This window comes from Ascaphus truei, chromosome 7 (genome assembly GCF_040206685.1).
Source record: "Ascaphus truei isolate aAscTru1 chromosome 7, aAscTru1.hap1, whole genome shotgun sequence".
NCBI lineage: Eukaryota > Metazoa > Chordata > Amphibia > Anura > Ascaphidae > Ascaphus > Ascaphus truei.
Genome location: NC_134489.1, coordinates 12825311 through 12847175, shown reverse-complemented (window position 1 = coordinate 12847175; position 21865 = coordinate 12825311). Strand labels below are relative to the sequence as shown.

At 44.6% G+C, this 21865-nt stretch overlaps 1 protein-coding gene across 6 annotated transcripts in view; it reads left to right on the top strand.

The window, feature by feature from the left end:
- The window catches only part of LOC142498722 (leucine-rich repeat and fibronectin type III domain-containing protein 1-like protein), a 610172-nt gene that overhangs the window by 187926 nt on the left and 400381 nt on the right, over nt 1-21865 (top strand). Inside the window, exon 2 of one of the 6 annotated variants that reach the window (XM_075607037.1) lies at nt 1634-1886. The exons of 4 other annotated variants lie outside the window; for them this stretch is intronic. The gene's annotated coding sequence lies outside the window, so the exon portion shown is untranslated. Of the gene's footprint in view, nt 1-1633; nt 1887-10864; nt 11057-21865 lie in introns of those variants that run through there. One more of the 6 variants, XM_075607038.1, reaches the window with a different exon arrangement.

The following is a 21865-nucleotide window of genomic DNA, read 5'->3' as shown; positions in this document are numbered from 1 at the left end:
AGGAAACGTTGGCATGAAGTTGGGGAGAACCTGCTGAGAAAGCAGCGAGAGAGGACTTAGAAAAAAAAATGCATTTTTCCTGCATCGGATTGATGCCGGGAGTCTTCGGAGCTGATACCCATTTATATCAGCACCCTTGGTATGAATCCCATACAATAAAAATGCATTTACAGGCAACTTCATTACCTTAGTGGCTGACCGCTAAGGTAATGGAGGGGTTAAATACCAGTGCCATGTATATTTTGGGTGTAGCACTGGTGGGTGAAGGTGGTATTTGGCCCTTGGTGAGTGGTTAGGCCTTGCGGGGGGGTTGCGGGTGGAGTTAACCCCAAATACCGCTACGGTAATGAAAGGGTTAACCCCTCCCGCTACCACCCGGTAGGCTTAAACATCCATCCTTGGGGCTACTACCCCCTTCACCCAATCCCTCTACCCACAATAAACAAAAATACTTGTTTGCCTCTTTTATTTTTATTTTTAAGGATATGCTGTCATCTCCAAGGGAGGTACGTCACATCCTTAAACCCATGTCTCATATCACATGGTATTACAGCCAATGGGATTGAAGACAATGTGATAGGTCACATTAGTTAAAAAGGATGTGACACAGCAGAATTGGGCATAGTTATAAACCGAGAGGATTGGGAAAGCATTTGGGAATCAGCCTCAGAAACTTCCATATGTACCACAATCAAAGAAAATATATATAAAATACTGTTTCGCTGGTATCTTACTCCAGTTAGAATAAATCAAATCTACCCTCTGGCCTCCGACCTATGTTGGAGAGGCTGCGGACAAAAGGGTGACATGGCCCACATATGGTGGTCATGTCCAGAAATTCAGAAATACTGGGAAACCATACAGACTTTAATTAAAGAGGTCACAGACCTCATCATACCCATTGATCCGTTGACCTACTTGTTGGCCAGGCCAATCGAGAACATTGACCGCCCAACAAGAAAATTGATCTCCTTCATTCTTACGGCGGCTAGATGTGCGGTGGCGGCCTCGTGGAAGAGGGTGTCCCCCCCCTAGGCAAACAGTCAAAAACAGAATACAAGAAGTTATGTTAATGGAGAAACTCTCGGCCTTCCTAAAGAGGAAAACGGAACCTTTCTATACCACGTGGGAGCCATGGCTGGCCCGAATGGCAGACTAAAGATAGCTACCCCTAGTAAATGACGGTCGTAGTAAGAGAGGAATCTCATGCGATGGACTGAGGAGGAAGGGCCCTCCCTCCCTTCCTCAGACCCCCCCTCCCCCCAACCTTCCCCCCCTCTGCCCCTCTTTCTTCCCCCTTACTCTCTGTTTCCATCCTCACGCCAACCCTGCCGACCCATCCCTTAAGGTCGGGGGCGCGTTGAGTCTTTCCCTCTCACTGTTATTAAACCAAGAAAAAACTGTATTAGGCAATAAGATGTGTATTCGTTAAATAATGTATGTCAATTAACGCCTAATAAAAAAATTTGAAACAAAAAAAAGGATGTGACATCATCCCTTAAAGTGATGTCACATCCTTTTTAACTATTGTGGCGGACACATGATGCAGCATCCAATCAGATTGGAGCTGTACCATCTGACCCTAAAATTTGATGTCACCAGCTATATAAAAGGCCTGTACGTCTTATTTTAGCAGAAGATCTTGACGAGACAATATCCATTTGGATTTACCATGTGGTACTTTGGATTGAAAGAAAGACGATAGAAGATGGAAGAAAAGAAGAAAATAATTACAGAAGAAGATAGACGGTGAGAGAAGATAAAAGAAAGAAGATTTTGGTACTTGATGCTGATCTTCAAGGAGATGGAGATGGATTGCCGGTGATGATGTCGCGGGTCGAGAGCTTCCTGATACGCCGGGATTCGGAGGGTGAAGACTTCTAAAGGTAAGATACTGTAAATATTGAATGTATGTAAATGGATTTTTTCAGGTTTTGTCATTGTATTTATTTATTTTTATGTTTGTGATTGCCTATTGACTGATAACGTATTAATCTGTACCAGGGTACAGATAAATACAGCGACAGCCAATGCATTTTTTGGCAAATACTTGTTTTCTATTGATTGTTATTTTTTCTGTTTATTGTTTGGATTAAATTGTTTTGAATTTGAAAGGCTTGTTTTTAGTATATTTTAGTATATTTTAGAATTGGTTAGCGTTGTAAATTAATTATTTATTTTGTTGGCTAGTGCTTTTATTTCTTTAATTGATTGGTTGGCTAGTGGTTTTATTTCTTTAATTGAGTGGTTGGATAGGTGTTTATTTATTTGTATTCTTATGTTTTGGAATAACACAATTTTAATTATTTTGCTGTTTTACTGATAGATTAATGTAATTAATGTGTAATTGAGGCTTTTTAGTTATTTTATTGTTGGGGTGTTTAGGTACTTGTGTATTTCTTTTATTATTGTGTATTTTTGGCCTTAATTATTTTTATTAGGTTGACCATAGACTGCTATAGTGGCTTATCATGCCCATATTATATGGGTATGATATACCACTGGGCCAATCAATGGGTAGAGGGTGGGTATATTGGGTCCAGGGTGGGTGGTTAGGCCACCCGGGTGGGTAGCGGGGTACAGGGGTTAACCCCTTAATTACTATAGTGGTTATTAACCGCCAATGTGATTAAAGGGTTAGGGGCCATTAGATTGTATTTTTTTTTGTACTCTTGCTAGCAATGGAGGACATGGATCTGGAGTATGCTGACGAGGACACCCTTCATGATGGCAGGGGTAAGTAGAACGTTTTATTTACTTTATTTATGCTTGTTGCCTAATGTTTGATTTTATAATGGGCAAATGCACCATTATCCATATGTGGATAATATTAATTTTGCCCATTACTGTACTGTATGGGTACTTGGGGGTTGTTGGGGGGTAGAAGAGGTTTGTAGTAGGGTTTGTTGTGTTTATTTTTGTTTCCTGGCAGTAGAGGGATTGGGTGAAGGGGGTAGTAGCCCCTAGGATGGATGTTTAGGCCTTCCGGGGGGTAGCGGGACTGGTTAACCCCTTCATTACCATAGCTGTTGCCATCACTATGGTGGTGAAGGGGTTAACTCTTAATGCAACCTTCCAGGCAGGCCTAACCACCCACCCTGGGACTACTACCCCCTTCATCCACCCCTTCTGCCTCAAGAAACAGGCTATTGAGGTTTAACCCCTTAATTGCCTTAGCGGCTAGCCGGTAAGGTAATGAAGCTGTTTTAATATACATTTTAATACTAGTGTAGATGAGCAGGGGGTCTCCGGAGCAGAACCGCATTGATTTTAGGTCCAAGGTCCTCCTGCTTCCCTAGATACGTGCCCCATAACGGGTGCCGGTATCTCCTATGCATTTTATTCCCACGGTCACGTGACACGAGACATTGAAATGCATAGGAGATACCGGCACCCCATAACGGGGCTCGTATCTCGGGAAGCAGGGGGTCCCCGGAACTGAAATCAATGCGGTTCTGCTGCGGAGACCCCCTGCTCATCTACACTAGTATTACAATTTATATTAAACTCTTGCGATCGCTGGCGAGATTTGCGCAGGGGGAGGCGGCTCTCTCCGTGTAGCTCTCTATGCAGCTGAAAGAAATCGCCGGGTGAGCCCTTTTCAGAGAGGTGATCATCACGCCGCCGGCTACTCGCCCGTTTTGGGAATTTTGCTATCACAGGTAATCGAGGCTTTCTGATACCGTGATAGCAACGCTCAAACTGGCGGCGTAAACGGCGTGGCGATTTTTTTTAATGAAACCTTATAAAATAAGCCCCTAAATATCAATGAGACTGACTTTGAATCAGAAAGACACAGAAAATCAGGGAGAGACGATATATCCGGTACAGTGTTATCTATGCCTTATACATTCTGTATTCTTCACTCCTATGTAAATACCACTACTGACCACTGTGTTAAATCAATGCAATAGTCACAAATCCCGCTGGCAGAGTTTCATTCTTCCGCCGCACCAAGCCATCTCATTTCAGGCCGTTCTCCCTGGCAAAGCTTTGTCTGAATTCCTACTCGGGCTGCGCGACTGTGACACCACCCACTGCTTGCAGGGAAACGAACGTGGGCGGATAAACAGGGACACGTTAAATGAAACGGTACCCCCCGGCTTTCATTTCGGGAGCCCGTGAATATAAAGGAAGTTATCTGAGTTTGCAACCAGGGACACGGCTCCCGTTAAATTAAAGGCTTCCACGAATCTGCAGGAGATACGGTACTTTAATTAGTTTGGGCAAGGTGGGCTTGCTGCTTTTAGTAAGGGACTGTAAAAGCCTTGTGTTGCAAACTGTCTTCTATTTAGAGACTGTCCCAAATTGGAATAATATGTATTGTATTGTATGTCTTTATTTATATAGCACCAAAAGTGTACTCAGCGCTTCACAAAGAATACAGTACAGGGAATTATAATAATACATTAAGTGCATCAAAATCAGAGAATAGGAAAGGAAATCCCTGCCCCGAAGAGCTTACAATCTAAGAGGTTTGATGGGAGACTTGCAGAGACAGCAGGTGAAGTGCTGTAGATGGCAGTGCTTGGGTGGTAGGAGTGACTGAGTGTGGGACAGTGACCATGAGTGCAGGCTATTGGGATGCTTGATTTGTGGGACAAGTTTTAAGGTTAGTCAGTATTAAAATGAGAGGGTTAACACAATTTACAGGGGAAGAGATGACAGAGAGGCATGGGTGAATCAGGTGTGTATGTCTGGTTTCAGGCATGGGGGAGATCCCCAGCAGCGGGAAGGAGTAGATAGAGAGTGTGAATACAGGATTTGTGTGGAGTTTTTTATTGGGGGGTAAAGAAGTTGTTGGGAGAGAGGTGTATAAATAATGGTACAATGGGGAGTGGGGAAGTTGGAGAGAATGGAGATGTTTACAAAGGAGTGAGGAAACAGTAAACAGAAAAAGCAGTAGGGAGGGCATAGTGAGATGCGGGAGGAGAGACTTCCCAGGTATTGGGGGATAGAAAGAGTACAAAGAATCACAGCTTTTGGAATGTTAAGTTCTCACAGTTACAAAGTTGTTGTGCAGAGTCCCGATCTTCCTCAAATCTTCACCTCCAATTTTAACTCCAAAATTAACTCTGCCAGACACTTTAGATGTGACACTTAAGACGGGATTCACAGCCAAATGGGTTTACAGCTTAGATACTGTAGATGGTCTTAAGTACTCTAAAACAAAGCCACTTGACTAACAATTAAGGGAGGGGTTTGCCTAATCAACTCTATTATTTCTCATATGGCGCTGACTGTGTCTGCTGCTCTTTAAATAGAATTTTGCAGGCTCAATACGTCCCTGATCCTGCAGAGCAGGCAATCTATTGTTGACACTTGAATCACAGGGAGAAATGAGCGGGATATGTATAAAGAGTCACTGTATTTATTTATAATAACATTTATATAGTGCCCTTATCCAGGGCGCTGTACATAAGTTAGTAAAACAATGGTGGGGTTATATATGTGTAACGGTTTTTCTGGCCCGGCCTGACCCACCCAATCTCACATTGGCCCCTGTGGTCTAACCGGCACCCATTACAGTGTGGTAGTGTCTGGTGGTGCACCTGTTGGCAACAGGACTCCTGAGTCTCCCGCATGATGGTGTGTGGGGAGGACCCGTCCAGACAGGCAGCTGAGGTAGTGTGCTGAGTCTCACCTAGTTCCAGTGCAGCGCCTCCACCTCATCAGGGTCCCTGCGTCCGCAAGGGGATGATCCTGTTGAGGAACTCCTCCGTGGTGCTCCTCTCTGTACACTCACTCCACACATGTACACGAGAGGGTTTGTGAATGAGAACATCTTTATTGGGTGATGTGGGCTAGCTGCCCCTCGCAGTATATTCTTAGCCACTCATTCTGCAGTCAGTGCCTCCCTTTAAAAGGTGTCTCTCTCCTTAGATAGGGATTCCCTATCCCCGCAGGGATCACTGCCCTGTGCCAGGTCCCTGGACACAGTTTCCTCTAGGTTACTATAACATAACTTTCAGTCTCTTAGGCTAGTACTTGAACTTGGATGCAGATCTCTGACAGAACTCCTGCAGAACTAACTTTAGGCTCAGTGCTGTGCCTTATGTATACTCTGGAAGCTGACACACCTCTGACATCACTAACCATGGAGTCAGAGCATGTGACCACTCCCATCCATACACAGGGCACTCCACCAGGGTGTGAGGGCAAACCTCCATAATTACTGCTGGCATGCCCACAACTTACCAGGCCTTACTGTCAGCAGGAGAGATGACTGTAGCCATTTTACATGTCCGCTACATATGGAACATTTCATATGATGGGCATAGAGTCATTGTTAAGATGTCATTGGGGTGGACAGCAGTGGAAACATTATGGTCGGGCTATGGGATAGGTGTATTGAGAGCTTGGTTGGTGGGCAGGGGTTGGGGTCAGGTGGATTTAGTCTTGCCGGTGGAATGGTGATGGGTTGGACAGTGGGGGTGATTATATATATATATATATATATATATATATATATATATATATATATATATATATAATCAAGAAAAAAACACAGTGCTGCGCTAGCCGGAATACCAGACCACAGGGGTGATAATTGCACACAGATAAATGTCCACATAGAAACCACTAGTACTAGTGTATACAAAGTGACTACTGGGGATAAAACATGAAAGTACATACAACACAAACACTGGAAGGGGAAGGTAGATAAAAAGGAAAAGAAATGGGGGAAAGGAAAGGGTTAAAAAAGCCCCAAGAGATACGGTGAAAAAATGAAATAAAAAATAAAAGTGTCTTTCAACAGCTGCTGGGCGCCGCTGCCGGTCTTCAGGAAAAAAACACCTTCCTCTTAATCTGTAGAACGAAAAGAAGACAGCGTGGCTCCCATAGCATAATACTGTCATTTAATAATAAAATAAACGTGCAGGTGAATCACGGACACTTACATTGTGCAAAATAAAATCAGACAATAAATGGAGTCTTTACTATCACCCGATGGAGCCTCCGTAGATATGTACCGTGTGTGGTGTCCAACACACTCCTGTCGTGGATACCGGGAGGGTGCGCGCGCACCTGATCTCCTCCTGGTTGTAATCCCGCGAGAGTCCGTGTCCACCTGAGGAAGTCGCATATCGCGACGAAACGCGTAGGGAAGTAGCTAGCACTGGACTTTTTTATTGTTATCATTCATACTTTGAGCAATTCCATCTTTTGCTCGATTTGAAGCCTGTCCGTCCTCCATCACGTTTGGAGTCTTGATGCAGGAAGTCTGATTACCGTGTCAGTATCCTACAGTACTGGTGGGCACGGACTCTCGCGGGATTACAACCAGGAGGAGATCAGGTGCGCGCGCACCCTCCCGGTATCCACGACAGGAGTGTGTTGGACACCACACACGGTACACATCTACGGAGGCTCCATCGGGTGATAGTAAAGACTCCATTTATTGTCTGATATTTATTTTGCACAATGTAAGTGTCCGTGATTCACCTGCACGTTTATTTTATTATTAAATGACAGTATTACGCTATGGGAGACGCGCTGTCTTCTTTTCGTTCTATATATATATATATATTGGATATGTGATTTTGCTGTTAAAGAGATGCACGGAAGAATAGCAAGTTATTGTGTCTCTGTGCTCCAATATATAAAGCCAATGGCGTGCGTTGTGCCGTGTGTGCACATCACTAAGAAACAATATGACACCTGGGGGTAGAGTTAGAGGTGGAGATTGTATATTGTCTGCGGTGCATGTATTAGACATACTGTAATATGTAACATTAAACTTCAAGCATGCGCCTTAAATGCATCAAAATTGGCATCAAAAACAAATGTAAGTAGACGTAAAGAAATATAAACGCGTTCACATGTATGAACAGGATGCACACGCTAAATATAAGAACATGAATAACGACACTAACACGCAGCTAATGATTTTGGTATTCCTCCAGCTCCTGGGAAAGAGGAGGACTTCCCTTCTACTCTCACCACCAGTGAATTCTCCGTCACATTATCGCGCCAAGGACCAGCCACGTGACCGCAATGCGTCAGCTGGGCTGTGGCACTCTAATTCAGTGTCCCCCTCTGGCACTCAAAGGGTTAAAGCAGAGCAGTATCTTGCCTTTAGCAGGTCATATTTAGGGACAAGTTAAGTATATACAATTCTCTGTCATGTCTCTTATATAATGAGTGATTAAGTTGGCGTGATACTACAGTAGTGTAACCCCCCTCAATGGGTAACCAGTTTGCTGGAAGGGGTTAATAGTAGAACAGTATATGTTAGCAGGGCTGCGACAGGAGGGGGGGTGGAGAGCTGGGCCAGGCCGGCCAGCCCTGGAACTTGGGCCCGGCTCGAGGTCAGGCCCAGCTTCTGCATCTAGCTGCCAAGCCTCTGTTTGCTGCCGGGCCCCAGCCTTCCCTTGCTGCAGCGGGCCTGCTGCTCTCACCCACGCTAGGCCTCTCTCCCCTCTCCTTTGGCTGTGCGCACGGGAAGCTGGATCCGACTTCCGGCCTGGCCCAGGTGTGGGCCCGCACCAGCAGGAGAGAGGTCCTGCGTTGGAAAGAGAAGAAGGCACGGGTGTGGGAGAGAGGCACGCAGCAGGTGAAAAGCCTGCAGGAGCTGAGGAGAGCCGGGGACCAGCAGCCTCAGACCACCAGCAAGGTATGTGTATTGCATTTGGTGTGTCTATGTGTATTGCATTTGGTGTGTGTCTATGTGTGTTGTATTTTGTGTGTATGTTTGTTGCATTTTGTGCGTGTGTGTTCTATTTTGTGCGTGTCTGTTGAATTTTGTGTTTGTAATTAAGTGATAGTGGAGAGAGGGGGTGAAGAAGGTGAGGAAGGTGGAAAAAGGGAAATGCATGGGCAGGGGGGGGGGGAATAGAGGAGATGGCTTGCGAATGTGTGAAGGGGGGGAGCTCGTAAGGCCGCCAACATGTTGGGGGGGGGAGACTCTAGTCCTGGGCCCCAGGAAATCTGTTTGTGGCCCTGTATGTTAAGCCCCACCCTGTGTTGCCACAGAGATGCTGACATCATAGTGAAGTATATAGGAAAGGGGGGAGGTTCTGCAAATGAGGTTCCTGGAAGACCAGAGGAGAGGGACCTGGTGGAGTAGAGATAGGGATTAGGTTCCCGAAGTAATAGGAGAGATCAGGCCCCTTTGTTAATTATGTTACAGATACAGAAATTGCCCTTTTAGCAAGGATCCCAATGAGATGGCCAACGGAAACACACAGGTCTCAGAGAGGGGAGACAGAGGGCCACATGCAAAGAGCACCCAATGTCAATGGATCAGCTCTACAGGCGGATCAACATATGTAGTCTCTTCAATCTGTAAAGAAGTGTCAGTTCCAATTCCAATTCAGGAATGGGTTATAGTACCTGCACAGAACAGGCCAGGACCCCAGTAAGTGCCCTAAGTAGACAGGGCATGACGGAACGTTACTCCAAAGGGGGGCCGGGTCCAATTCATGTAACACTGCCAAGTATATGGACCCCTCTCTGACTTAAGTGTGGTCACCTTGGGAAGGACCGTTTCAGGAATAACAAAGAATGATGTAAAGCAACATAGAACTATGCCAACTATACTGTGTATGTGTATACACCCCAAACTGAGGTAAACTATGCTGAGTGGCCTAATCTTGCACACCGATGTAATCTCCCTAGGAGCTAGGCAACCCTATATTTCACAATATAATTATAGGGTTCTGTGACAGGGTGAAGTCAGCTGGTAATAGTTATGCCTGGGAAACATACATCTGAGTCCTTCATCCAGCACTCAGAGGGTTAACCCAGGGGGAGTGGTTGGGTAATCAGGAGGTAAGCAGACACACCTGACAACCAGCATGAGATATAAGGAAGCCATTGCTTGCAAGCAAGTGGCTGTCTCATACTACAGAGCTATCATAGACAAGCTGCGATGCAGATGGATTCACAACTCTCTCTCTAAACCGCAGTAAGAACTGTTAGTATTCCTGACTGTTGTGGTGTATGTTAAAGGTTTGGTAACTGGACATAGCCAGCCAGCCTGATACATAGGGCTTGGATTGTTAGTAAATTCTCCCAATGGGGAGTAGATGTTATTTTGCTTTTGTGTTGCCTTAAAGGGACGGTGTGCCCCCATGTTTAGTTATGCTTTGGAGAAATAAAACCACTCAACATTTGCTTTAACCCGAAACTACACGTGTGGACTATTGTCTGACCTCGGCCACAGGCCGTCCTGCCACAGATTCCTTAACCAAAGAAAGGTTAGAAAATAGTGTACTAGGGAGTATCACTGTTTCTTTATTGACAAACTCTGGGTACCACTACTTTCTTATTTTCCAACTGTGGGCACCACTGCGTTTTTCTTTACAAACCCAGACTACCGTCGCTTTTCTACTAACAAACCATCGCCCCTCCACCTCTGTAGTGGCATTCCAAGGGCAACATGACATCTGTTATATTTATAGACCCAGGATACCGCTACTTTCTCATCTGCACACTTACAATTCAAATTCCCCTTCACAAGAGTGAATTTATTTGAGAAAGACCCTTGCTTTATAGCACAGACATTGTATACATCTTTCCATCACGAGGTGCAGAGAACTTTGGCACAATGTTTAACCAAATAAGAATGGGCATCTTTTAATTTATTGAATCAAATGCAGTACTACTGCTTTTTTTTTCTTTAAAGCCGCTGCATACTATTTGAGACGCTACCTCAAAGTCTTCCTGTGTGAAGAAGTGCATTGTCTAGCTCTGGGGAAAGCTGTATACACAGGCAGATCAAAACATCTTTTGTAGAGGCGTGCTTGGATATTTTCAAGGTAAAGCCTCGGTGGTGGGAGTATATAAAAGATGATCTGTTGCTTGTCTCCGCAGCTAATTCCGTGCTTGCAGGAGAAAATCTGACCTTTTGTACACACGCAGGATGCTTTTTGTAGCTGGTTTATTTGATATGCGACCCCCTTCATCACGACTCTCCTGAAATCCCCAACTTTAATAAAGACATTTCAAGGCCGCTGAAGATCGGCAGTGCTGTTCAGTGTGGGAGGCGTTAAGGAAGACAGGATTGGTGCAGCTATTGTACAGTAGCAGGCACACCTGCTCAACAACTCAGGTTTACAATGATATACATATATATATATATATAGACCGGACATATATATGTGTGGATCTGTATACGTGTCTGCTGAGTGTGTATGTAGACATCTGTGCGTAACATTGTATACAGTATATTAGTGTATCGGGGTTTAGACTGTGTATCAGTGTTGTACTGTATTTGTATCAGTGTGTTAGTGTTGTATACAGTACTGTGTGTGTTTCAGTGTATGTGTACCTCAGTGTGTCAGTATTTAGACTGTTTATCAGGGTCTGTGTGTTATTGTCATTACGTCACGTGGGGATGACCCTTTAACACATTAAGCATGTCACTGTCATTGGTCACTTTGCTCCTACATGGGACTGACACTCTAATCCAATAAACATGTCACTGTCATTAGGTTACTTTTACCCTACATGAGTCTGACCCTTTAAATAAGTCACACTGATTCGATTTGGGCACTGCAAAATTAGTTTCTGACCAATTCTGTTTCCCTGTGGTATACACAATTCACTAGACACAAGCTACAGAGCCAGAACACTGCAGGTTACTGCTAATGAATCAACAAGAGACCGCAGCCTGTTCCTCTGTACCGAATACGTCTCATTTCTCTCCCTGACAGCATCGTAATTACTGCACATCTTGTCCTTAAAGTAGGGTTGCAGATTTATACCATTGGAAATCAGACAAAATAAGGTCACTGTGGGTGAAAAAAAGGGACTAACGTGGTCGGGTTGTGATGCTACTAATAGGCGTAAAGTACCACTACTTTTATCTCAACAAACTAGCAGCACCTCTACTTTTTATTTAAATATACATAGTACCAGTATGTTAATCTATATCTATATTTTTGAAAACGTTGTATGTTGGTGTCCCTATGGGCAATCTGATTGGTCCGTCGGTCTGTCACTCAGCCTCCGGCCAATCAGATTGCTCCGTCAGCCCCCACGCCTCTCATTGGTCACACTCACCGCCGCTGACACAGCTACCCACGGCCATCGACGCCACCGCCTCACCTCTCCCCACGCCCCCCCCTCAGCAAACCCCAGCCTCCCCAGCGCCGCCAGCACCGCTACCCACGAGCAGCGGCGCACGCTCACGCCACCTTCTGCAGAGTCGCCGGCGCCGCCTGCCCTCTCGGCTCTTCTCCTTGGGCCCCATATTACCGCAGGGAGCGCCGGAGGGCGCAAGCAGGTACCACCCCCCCGAAAGAGTCAAAACACACACACAGAAACCCCCCCTCCCGCGGCCGGGCCTGGCCAGGAAACAGTCGAGAGAGAGGGGGGAGAGGGGGGAGAGGGGCGCACCACACTGACTGACACACGAACTGCCTGAATGACACACACACCCTGACTGACACACACTGAGTGCCTGACGCGCGCACACACACACACTCTGCCTGACGCGCACACACACACTGCCTGACGCGCACGCACACACTGCTGCACACACACACACACACACACACTAACGCACACACACACACACACACACTGACTGACGTGCACCCACACACACTGACGCGCACACACACCCACTGACTGACGCACACACACACACACTGACTGGCTGACACACACACACACTGCCGCACACACTGACTGACGTGCACACACACACAATGACGCGCACACACACCCACTGACTGACGCATACACACACTGACTGGCTGACACACACACACTGCCGCACACACACTGACTGACGTGCACACACACACACTGACGCGCACACACACACACTGACTGACGCACACAGACACACTGACTGACACACACACACACACCCTGACGCACACACATCGACTGACGCGCGCACACACACACTGACGCGCGCACACACACACTGACAGACGCATGCACACACATACTGACTGACGCACGCACACAAACACACATACTGACTGACGCACACACACTGCCTTACGCACACACTGACTGACGCGCACACACACACACACACACTGCATGAAGCTGTAAAGGGGGGGGAGGAGCTGTAAAGGGGGGGGCGGGGGACAGGAGCTCTAAAGGGGGGGCGGGTACCGGACCTGTAAAGGGGGAGGGGCCGGATTGATGTCAACGGGGGACAAACCGAGAGGGGGGAGACAGGGGAAGAGAGAGAGAGGGGAGGGGGGAAGAGAGAGGGAGGGGGGAAATGGGGGAAGAGAGAGGGAGGGGGGAGACAGGGGAGAGAGAGAGAGAGGGAGGGGAGAGAGAGAGGAGCGGGAACATTACAGCAACGCCGGGTCTCTCAGCTAGTATTTTAATATTTCCAGACCTGGACTACTACTGTTTTTTTTAATAACAGTCCCAGAGTACCACTACTTTTTATTTAAGCTCCTTCTTATTTGCACAATTGAACCGTGCTCTACTGCAAGGGTGTTCAAAGTGGGGGGTGCAAGATTTTTCTGGAGGGGGAGGGGTTGCAGAGGCCCCGCGCTCTTCCCCACAGCATCTAAATGAAGTGCCGGGGATCACGTGAGGCCTCTGCAGTGTCGTCTACCTTGTCTTTGGCGATGTGTGACGTGACACCACGCGTCATTTGACGCAGGATTTTAGGTAAGGGGTGCGCGAGCGCAGGGGCTGGCAGGCAGGGGGTGGTGCAGTGCACAAAGTTTGCGCACCCCTGCGTCTACTAGGCTGAAAATATGGGCAATTAGTACTGTAACTATATATCTGGCATGCTCAGTCCGTTGGGACTAGGGTCCGAAAGTCCAGTGTCCGGTGACCTTGAAAAATTGGAAAGAGAATACAGACAAACAGCCTGTATAAGTAGAATGTTCTAGATGTCCGTGCTTCCGGGACCTGAATGAGGGATAGCAATTTATAACTGCTTATGATGATAAACTTGCTGCTTGTAGTAGGACCAATGAGTAAATCAGCAAGTGTAGTATTTAATCCATGAATGAATGCATTAATATGTGCTCAAGATACAGGTGGTATACAGTATATGTGACGTGCTCTGCTGGAAGATGGAGTCAGTGACTGTGTGTGAAACAGTCTTGGCTTTTCCCCTACCTCCGTGGACAACTTACCTTAGCGCCAACATGTGAATACATATGGACACATCTGAAGTCCCCCCTTAGAATGACTTGGAAGTTACTCACACTCTGATGCTGGTGCGTGCTCCACGCTGGGAATGTAGTATAGATAATCCAAAAGGAGAAAAAGCGGAGCAACAGCTGCAAAAAATGAAGGGGCTACGATACAAAAGCTACATTAAAAACAGCTTTATTATTAAGGTGACAACATGGCGTGAGCAGGGTGGATCACTCTTAACCGTTTAAGAGGCTTCGGCGCTTTTTCAAAGTGTGTAACTCTATGGAAGTTAGATGTTTAAACAACACCTACAGCCGGAAGGAATATATAAATATTTGAGGTGAATAGGTGCAAAGAAAAATTACCTTGCCCCAGACTGTATTATCCAAATGATTCTATTTTTCTTTACAAGGAAAGTGCACAGATGGATACACTTGTTTCACTTTCATTGTTACATAAGGACTGTATCATGACTGTATGTATTTACTTTAACTTATCCCTAGGGGAACAGTGAGTTATCCCATTCACTGTGCCCTCTTTAACATACTGTACTGTATGCTACAATCAAACTCAAAGGTAGCGGTCAGGATTTCATTCATTTGTCATTATGAGCATTAATAAATGCGATTTTCATGTATTTAGATTACCAAATTCCATTTGCAGGTTCTACTATTGTTGATTTTAATCCTATGTAGGTTACATTGTTCTTTTTATGTTTATTTGTATAGTGAATGAATTTGAACTTGATTCTCCATCCGGAGGGTGTCACTGTAGCCGGCGGATCAGTTGTTACGTTTTCAACGCTAACATCATCGGTATTACGCATTTGGCGCTGTTTTGGTGCAGTGTCACTTCCGGCTGGAGGTAAGTTATTTACACATCTAACTTCAATAGAGTTACACACTTTTTGAAAAAGCGCCAAATCTGGCGGCCACCTTCGGAGGGAGTTATTAGTTTGCTTAGGGCAACGCGCTCCGTAATCTATTGCCAATACCATAAACCCTACGCGTTTCGCACACAGGGGCTTCTTATATGCACACCTAGAGAATCAATCCATAAGCCACAAGCATTCCCTTTAGTTGCCATATGTGACCAATGGAATAGTCCTGATGGAAATTCTTGCCACATCACTGGCATCTGCTTGGAACACAGGGTCACGTCTCACTAACTGTGGCTCTTAGCCAGAGTGCTATTGGCTCAATGCGCTGTTGGCACATTTTTTTACTTTTTAGAGCAGGGCATTCCAAATTGTACGAGAGCCACTACTTGTAAGCACAAATTATAACCTGTTATCTGCCAGAGGGCCAGTGACACATCTGCAGAGTAATATAATAACATGCAGAGCAATCTACTAATATGCAGAGCGATATAATAACATGCAGAGCAATAAAAAACATGCGGAGCATTATAATAACATGCAGAGCGATATAACATGCAAAGCGATAAAAACACATGCAAAACTATATAATAGCATGAAGAGCGATATAATAACATGCAATGCAATATAATACTATGCAGAGCGATATAATACAATGCAGAGCAATATAATAACATGCAATGCAATATAATACTATGCAGAGCAATATAATACAATGCAGAGCAATATAATACAATGCAGAGCAATATAATAACATGCAATGCAATATAATACTATGCAGAGCGATATAATACAATGCAGAGCAATATAATAACATGCAATGCAATATAATACTATGCAGAGCGATATAATACAATGCAGAGCAATATAATAACATGCAATGCAATCAAATACCATGCAGAGCGATATAATACAATGCAGAGCAATATAATAACATGCAATGTAATACCATACAGAGCGATATAATACAATGCAGAGCAATATAATAACATGCAATATAATACCATACAGAGCGATATAATACAATGCAGAGCAATATAATAACATGCAATGCAATATAATACTATGCAGAGCGATATAATACAATGCAGAGCAATATAATAACATGCAATATAACACCATACAGAGCAATATAATACCATACAGAGCGATATAATACAATGCAGAGCGATATAATACAATGCAGAGCAATATAATAACATGCAGAGCAATATAATACAATGCAGAGCAATATAAGTACATGCGGAGTGACACAATAACAAGCAAAACAATATAAATACATTCAGACCAATACAATAACATCCAGAGCAATATAAGACCATGTTGAGAACTATAAGAACATGCACAGCGATATAATAACATGCAGACATTTTTAATAACACGCAGAGCAGTATAACAGCATGCATATCGGTATAATAACACGCATAGCAGTATAATAACATGCATATCAGTATAATAACATGTAGAGCGATATAAGAACATGCATAGCAGTATAATAACATGCAGAGCAGTATAATAACACGCATAGCAGTATAATAACATGCATAGCAGTATAATAACATGTAGAGCGATATAATAACATGCATAGCAGTATAATAACATGCAGAGCAGTATAATAACATGCAGAGCGATATAATAACATACAGAGCAGTATAACCGCATGCATATCGGTATAATAACATGCATATCGGTATAATAACATGCATATCGGTATAATAACATGCATATCAGTATAATAACACGCAGAGCAGTATAATAACACGCAGAGCAGTAGAATAACACGCAGAGCAGTAGAATAACACGCAGAGCAGTAGAATAACACGCAGAGCAGTAGAATAACATGCAGAGTAGTAGAATAACACGCAGAGCAGTAGAATAACATGCAGAGCAGTAGAATAACATGCAGAGCAGTATAACACGCAGAGCAGTATAATAACACGCAGAGCAGTATAATAACACGCAGAGCAGTATAATAACACGCAGAGCAGTATAATAACATAGAGAGCAGTATAACATGCAAAGCAGTTAAGCAAAATAGAGAGCGATATAATAACATAGAGAGCGATATAATAATATGCAGAGCAAATGGCAGTGAAGGGGTTAATGATGCCTGCCATTTCTAGCTGCTGACCCCTAATGCAGCATCGGATACACTAGTACACACACGGCACACTAACACAATGATGCGCACACAGACACACTTTGATACACACAATCTAAACAAGGACACACAAACTGACAATTATATACAAGTCTGACATTGGAAGATGGTGACTTTTTGCTCATAAGGCCTAGTGCCTTTCTACTGTATGTTGTAATGTTGATGTGTTCCTGATGTAAAACAGCAACCCTTTTGGGGTACCATGCTGCTTTCAGCTCCAGTAAATGTAACTTTTACAGTTTGCCAGGGTCTAGCAACAAAAAGCACAAATAGGCCCACTGCGGTCACACAAAGCTTTTTTTTGGGGGGGAGGAGTAAAAGGTTAATTGACGGACAACCACAGAGAGAGAGGAGAGGATGGGCCTGGAAATGGTTATATACAAACAAACACCCTCACACCCATGTGCTAATCATGAAACCCTAGCAAGGCCACTGTTTAGAATGAACACTCCACAATATGACCCTGAATGCAAATCCCGACGTAATAAATCTTACTGCCAGATTATTGCTAATACTACTGCGTGACTGATCCCAGGTAGTATAGTGTCCTGAGCTTCTGGGGGGAACACACGCTTAATAAGGCCCCAAACTGCACCTCAGTGTGTGCAAACAGCATGCATGGTATAGCTGTCAATCACTACTGGAGCTTCCAAACTCATGCCCCACAATGCATTGCCAAAACATTGTGGGAAGCGGCTTTGGGAGCTCTTGCTGTAATTGACAGTTATACCAACCAAGTGAAGGAGCCGTTTGGGGCCTAAGTGCACAGTCCCCACACAGTCTCAGGAACCTACTATATGATTGCTTGGGACCTGCCATTACCTATGTAACATAGCCTGCCGGCAGTTACTTCTTTTTCTGGGCCTTTCCTCTGCAGGCCTGTTAGTGCAGGCAGTGGAAAGGTTAATTCCTTTCTTAGGCCTGTGTGTGTGTATTCCAGCCTTGAATAATGTATCAGTATTCAAGGGCAGGCCTAGCAACTCTGAGGATGTCAATCTGAGGGGTGATATTGGTTGGAACGCCCTCTGATGTGTGTGGGCCAATCTGTATCCGGCTCTGGCTTGCTATGAGTAAGAGTTAGAGACACTCCCCAAGGATGTTCAAATTGGGACATCTTCCTAAATTGACAGTTAGTTAGTCAATTGAGAGTTAGGAGAGAAGAAGTTAGTTAGCCCCGAGAAACGCTCTCCCTCCCACCCATGATACCTAGTCATGGATCTGATCTAGAGAGAGAGAGAGAGAGAGAGGTTCAAGAAGAATGCATATGCTGCTAAAGAGTATTTAAAGCCTGCCAATCTCTATACTGGAGCTGACTGCAAATAAATACAGAAAAGACACGCTGTGTGTGAGTTCCTGTCTCTGTGATGGAGTGTCAGTGGCGGTCCATCCCCTGAATATCCACAGGGAATCCTTGCTGGCTGGAGGCACTGCACCAGAGGAAGACACCAAGGTAATCTGTCCCTCCTGTTCCCTGTCCTGGCTCTCAGCCCTCCTGTTACCAGCAGGTTACAGCACAACCACCTGAGAGTAGCCAGAAAGGAGCGTACCCCCTATCTCACTTAGGGGGGGGGTATGGTAAAAGGGTAACACCTATTTTTGGGGGCGAACCACCTGGAGACACCTCTTGAGCCCCCTGTTTAAAATCACTGATCTAGGTAGTCTGGCGGCTTATAAGACTATGACTAACAGAAGAAAATGGTAACCAAAACGCCAGACCGAAATTGCCATAAATAAAAAGCACACTGTAAGGGACGTCTTTTTGAGATACACCCCGAGTGCCTTCCATTTATGACGTTTTCAGTCCTGTCTTTTGGTTACTGTTTTCTTCTGTTAGTCACATTATTCATATCTCCGAGGAGCAGCGACACATTCACTTCCCAATTATTCATTATGAAGTTAGAGGGTTGATTTAAGTTAATTATTATCGGTGCAGGTCCGCTCCCCTTTTTGTTTCTACCTTATAAGACCATACCTGCGTTTGGTTCACTGCACAAGATCATTAATTATAGTAGCAATATCAGTAGGATTCCTGCATTTCATCTCATTAAATTATTAGGGAGTTTTTAGAGTATCTTGCTTATCAGAGAGACACAGGCCCAGATTTACTTAGCAGTGCTAATCAATAAAAAATACTTTCTGGTGCTTGAAGAGACCTTAAACTGAATTGGCCAGAATACCAGATCCCCTGCTCCGGAGGTCAGAAGTGTCTTATGCAAATGGCCCACATGTGAGAGGCCCATGCCCATGCTCCGGAGGTCAGAAGTGTCTTATGCAAATGACCTACATGTGAGAGGCCCATTCCCCATGCTCCGGAGGTGAGAAGTGTCTTATGCAAATGACCCACATGTGAGAGGCCCATTCCCCATGCTCCGGAGGTGAGAAGTGTCTTATGCAAATGACCCACATGTGAGAGGCCCATGCCCCATGCTCCGGAGGTGAGAAGTGTCTTATGCAAATGACCCACATGTGAGAGGCCCATTCCCCATGCTCCGGAGGTGAGAAGTGTCTTATGCAAATGACCCACATGTGAGAGGCCCATTCCCCATGCTCCGGAGGTGAGAAGTGTCTTATGCAAATGACCCACATGTAAGAGGCCCATTCCCCATGCTCCGGAGTGTAGAACGTTGCCAGCTCTGCCAGACATATCTACAGACATATCTATACACACACACACGTTACTAACATGGCTATGTATGCTGGGCCCCACCCTTGGTTGCTATGGGAATCCAGATGTCATGCAGGGGTGCTGTATATGAGGAGGGGGGACTATTCTAGAAGGTTAGGTTCCAGAAGGACATGAGGAGAGGGGCCTCGGGGAGAGTAGATAAGTAATGTTTATAAAGTAATAGTATAGACCAGGCCTCCCTTTTTATTATGTTGTAGGTAGGCACAGTACCCGTTAAGTTAGGAGCTCAAAAGACAGAATGGAGTCCTAAATAAGTAGTAAAAAGGAATGTGGCACGACATAGAGAGCCTCAGGAAAGATGGGTCCTGGGTGCCGGCGGATTAGCTCTAAACACAGGTCGGCGCTAATAATCCTCATCCGTCTGTTTGGAAGTGGCAGCTCCCAAAAAGGCAAAAGGTTTTGGGTCAATTAAAAAAAGACCCGTCTGCATTCCTGTAGGGGCCCAGAGTAATCGGATTTATACCTTTGATGGTTCCGAATCAACTAGGGTGGCCGGGTCTCACACTTACTCAGAGCAACCAAGCCAAAGTATCTTCATTTGAGTGTTAAGAGTGGTAACTGAGGGAAGAACTGTATTCATATATGTCTATTATAAAATACAGTACAATCTTGTTAGTATGCACATGAGTGGTCCTTGTCCAAGGGGACACACATAAATGACTTTTGTACTACAAACGTTCCTGGTGCCTATTATTCTATAACCTTGCTACCTCAGCGCCCAGACGCCTGAATCCAGCCACTGAGTTAAGGTAACCAATGTGGAGTAGCCATATAATACACACCAATGTAATCTCCCTAGAAGCCAGAAGGAAAAAACGAATGGCGCACAGCCAGGGAGCCAGGTGTGGAGTAAAACTGCTTCTTTATTGGTGCATGCAGGGAGACAAGTAATCCCCTTGGTGGGACAAAGACAGGAACCTCCTACGCGTTTCGGACCTGGGGGTCCTTTATCAAGGAGTGTGGGATGTGCTGGGATAAGGCACCTTATATACCTGGTTAATGATAGGTAAATTGAAGAAATCTGCGCAAAGTTAGCACATTCGCCCAGTGCGCATGCGCGTGACGTCACTCATGGCGCCGCATCCACTACCCGAGGGATTGTGGGTAAGAAGCGCCCATAGTAAATGTCCGCGCATGCTCAGACTGGAGCGTGAGGCTAACAAGGCTTATCCGGTCTGTATGTCTACTCCTGCCCATAGTGACGTCACCGCGGGTCGCTAATAGGCCGATACATGTCGCTGCATCACCAATGATAGTGCTGAACAGCCGACATTGCACCAATCACATCAGATCCCCTGCGCTCACACTAAAGGCTATCGTAGTATACAGAGACTAGAATAAACAAAATAGAACGCTAACTAATACCCCACAGCAGGAACAAGTCAATATAATCAAATTATTAGATGTAGCTGCTGTGAGTGGTTGTACTTATCCATGCCAATCCCACATATAAAAGACATACAGTTTAACATATATCACACCCTAAAAAAACAAACAATCCCCATTATGCATTGATTATGCATTTTGAAACATTGTTCGGAACATATATTTATAAAATAATTAAATTAAAAACAAAATATACAATTAGCAAGACTTTTTGGTATGTCTTCTCTTCAATGTCCCCAAGGCTGAGGAAGAACAAATGTATGATACTTTTATACAAGCAATTTTTCATTATAAAGCTCTAGTTCACTATTGAAACAATCTACATAATTGATATAGCATAAGCAAGTTGTATTTCCAACTGATGGCGACTTACAGTACTTAGTATTATAATTACAATTTTATAGTTGTGATTTATACCACTACCATATGGTTTATAAATTTTGAAAGGGTTCCCCAATTGTTTTGAGGTAAAGTGCAACCTAGTAAAAGTAAGACCACCATGAAATATCTCATACAGAGAAAACAGTAGTATACTTGGAGAATGATGCTATTATTTTCTGTCTTTAATGTGAGGCTATTTTAATACAGTTAATTAATATTTATGCAAAAAGTGGGACAGGTTCCATTCTACGTTTAGACCGCAGGGAGTTCTGGTCTGAAGCATGAATATCCAATACGC